Source organism: Morone saxatilis, unplaced genomic scaffold (assembly GCF_004916995.1).
Source record: "Morone saxatilis isolate NCDOM2014 unplaced genomic scaffold, NCSU_SB_2.0 Contig6, whole genome shotgun sequence".
NCBI classification, from domain to species: domain Eukaryota; kingdom Metazoa; phylum Chordata; class Actinopteri; family Moronidae; genus Morone; species Morone saxatilis.
The window spans coordinates 4,103,917-4,107,738 of record NW_023340206.1 but is presented as its reverse complement, the minus strand read 5'-3'; positions in this window follow the sequence as shown (position 1 = coordinate 4,107,738).

Here is a 3,822-nt window from a genome sequence, read left to right as displayed (position 1 = left end):
ACATCACTAACTGTTGACACACACACACACACACACACACACACACACACAGAAAGTCTTTGTCTGATTCCAGACACCCTGCCATGTTGATCCCTAATCCGCTTCCTACCACACTAGCTGTGACCAATCATGGCCTTTCATGTTCTGAAGCGGTCAGTCACACCTAACAGGATTGGCTGGTTGTAGTCCAGGATGCCGAGGCTATTAGTGATTATGATAAAGGGTGACATTTGTGATTATGGGTTTTTGTGTGTGTCTGTGTGTGTCTGTGTGTGTGTGGCAGGGTCTGTCTGCTTGTGTGACCCAGATTGGGTATAGTGTCGCATGTGAAATTAGATGGGATGTTTGGAAGCCAGAGATTACAGGGGACAAAAACAAGTCTGGTGTTGTCAAGGACATATTTCCTCAGGGTGAATGGTCTTCACACCCAGTACACACACACACATACAAACACAAACACACATGCAATGTCAGTTACTGTGAGATCCAGAAAGCTGAACATACGCTCTTCCTCTTATCTTCCTCTCAAATATTTGCTGTATTACTTACTAACATGTTCTCATTTAATCTAACAGGAAAGAAAAATAGATGCGGATTGCTACCTGGGGAACGCCATGTGGGATGATGCAGTATTAACTGATGAGCACACGTGCTACATTTACTTTTAAAGCACAACAAATTTGGTTAATGCCTCCTTCCGTGATCACAATTATTCTATAATGCTTCAGTGTTGCCTCAAAATATGTGTTTAGGATCCCCTAGCGGACATGAAAGTGATTAAATCGTGGTTATTCCCCAGAGTACTACATTATCATTGCAGCTCTGATTGGATAATGAAATGTTTTCAACATGAAAGCGGCCCCAGAGAGGCAGCAAAGATGAGGTAAGCTAGTTTATGCATGTATGAACAGGGCGCTAGCAGGGTAGATCTAAAGCAAGTGGCATCTGCATGGCTTACACAGCTGCAAGGGAGTCATGTGTCAGATTTGCTCATTTGAGGTGTGTACGCTGCAGTAATATCAAAAGATGCAACGGTTAATCAATTCAGTTTCAACTATTAAATTCATTTGCAATTTTTAATATTAATTTTGAGTCATTTTCTACAAGAAAAATGGACAAATTATTACATTTCAGCTTTTTGATTATGATTATTAAAAGTTTTTTTAGTCTTCTATGACAGTAAACCGAAGATCTTTCAGTTGTGGGAAATTATAATCAACATTCTTTACTATTTTCTGACATTTCTTTGACCAAACAGCTAATCAGTTAATTGAGAAAATGTTCACCAGATGAATCAGTAATGAAAATAAATGTTTGTTGCAGCCCTTGCCATATATTCTTTGTCGTATTTGAATCCTTAAAAGTCTTGCCATATTAAAACAAAGTCACATCTGCCCATGCAGCAAGAATATTTCAAAATTATTTAAAATATTTCCAACATCAAGGGTCTCTAGTGCAGCAACCTGCTTCTTTTACTTGTTGCCAGATACTCACTTCTAGAAAATGTTTGACACAAGATAATATTTATAGAAAAAAGGTTGAAATATGTATTTATTTTTTTCATGTGTTTAGGTTTAAGTTACAGACAGATTTGACTTGGTAACACAGAGATTGTTTTTACAATGTGGTCAAGGAGTTAGTTTGGAGTTCTGTTTCCTCAAGAAACCTGTTTTCTTTCACATGTGACCTCAGTTTAACCTGGGAATACCTAAAATGACCCCCGCTTCATTGAACACCTTGTTTGTAATAACAGCTAACACATGGGCAGCTCTGGAATATGCTTACAATTACACACACTTTTGAACCAGTGCATTTTGTGGGAATGAACGATGAGAGCGAAGTGAGACTTGACATGATCCGAAGGGAAGGAATGTCAAAAAAACATGATGATATTGAACTCGGGAGGCCTCTCGAGCGGCGGATATTCCGAAATGATCTGATCTGACTTTTTAACATCTGCCCGTCTGCAGCAGATTAACCGAAACCCTCAAAGCGTGTCAAATGGCTGCAACGTATCTTCAAACTCGCAGTGGGAAGAGAAAAAAATAACTAAAAACGAGCCATGTCTGACACCTGTGAAAGGCTGTTTATCAGGCAGCACTCTCAAAGAATAAGTGATTACTTTGAACTGTGAAAGGTCATGTTTCATCATTGCTTTTGTGATAAATTCATTTGCAATGCCTTGCAGAACAACAAGTGAGTTCTGCCAGAAAGTTATGAGATTGCACAGCTTGTTAGCTCGTCTGCACTCGAAAAAGAAACATCATTTACCTGTATTGAATATTGTACAGGAAACCAGTGTTAGAGCCTCCCAGCATGCATTTAGAAAAGCCAGATCTGGAGTTTTATCCGGCCTTCGCCTCTAAAATGACTTGGTAAGAAAAGAGGAGCAAGCATGCAGTGCAAAATGAGCAACGATAACGTAGCCATAGTTCAAATGTTAAGTTTTGGGTAATACCACACTTGAAATGTGTAAGCAGCCTATTGCAAGGTCTGCTGACAACTGTAAAAAAAAAAAAAAAAAAAGTTTGAGGAACCACTTATCCTCTCCACAGGACTGCACAAGCTGCTAAGTCTCACTGAACCGATTGTGCTCATTGTCATAAGTTCCCATGGCAACATTGCACTCTCATCTTAGCCGGTTGGTGATTAAAGAACGCACTGGAGTGAATAAAATGAACTGAACTGGAGTGGAAATAGGCGGAGGATGAGAGGAGAAAAAAGTATTCCAGTCTGTCTTTGTCCTTTTTGAAGGATGTTTAGATAGCAATTAGCAGTTTGCCCCTCGAGCGTCTGAAGTGGGAGACTGCTGACGCTTTGAAGATCAAATTAACCAATTAGGCAGAGATAAGAGTCTCATGAGTTATACCTCCCCGTTTCATCATGTAAGCTACACGCTGGCGAGATAACGCTATATTTTGAGGGCCCAACGTAGGTGTCGCCGGTTGCCGACAGCTTTAGCCGAAGTTCTCCTGAGATCATTTTTCCCCGACACTCAAGCAACACCTTGTGTTTTTTAATAAGAGCAGAGAGTGCACCTTCCCCCTCCTGCCACGTTTAAACAAACTGACAGATGTGCCCCACGGAAGAAAAGAACTGACACATCGCTATATTTGTCGACATGGTTCCCACAGTCAGTCTTCAGGTTGAGGAAGGAAAAAAAAAGAGAGGATCTGAGAGCTAAGATGCTTTTTTTTTCTCAAGCCCGCCCAGGCTGACAATGCCACAGAAACATGTCAAGGGAAACAGGAAAAGAAACAGCAACAGTGCTATTGTTGCTATATTGGTCGGCACTGTGACAGCCACAAACCAAACTTCAGACAAAGTCTTTCTCTGCTTCCTTGTCACTATTTGTCATAGCAGATGTAGCAAATGGCAAACTTATATAGTGCTCTGTCCTGAAAGAAAGTTGGATTTATATACTTCCAATGTATATAAGGTTTCCATAAGTCAAATCTGATCATTTTGCACAAAGATTTGAAGCATTTGAAAAAACTTTTAGTCCAGAAATGTATAATTTTAGGACTTAAAATCTAAAAGAAGCTGCCACAAAGGTTGCACATGCTTCTATTTAACGCATTTGTCAAACTACACTCATCATCCTTTAAACTACTGTCGAGCTGAGTAAACTGCAGTTACAGTACAGTAGCCTCCCTTCCTTGACTTCCCCATTGTCTTGCGGATCAAACACTGAACCTGGATTTCCTTGATCCCCCGTGACCCCGTGGCAGGTGAGAGGGATCAGTAGTAGCTCCGAGCCCGTGGCGGCCAGCTGCCACACACACACACACACACACACATACACACACCCTTCGGCAGACA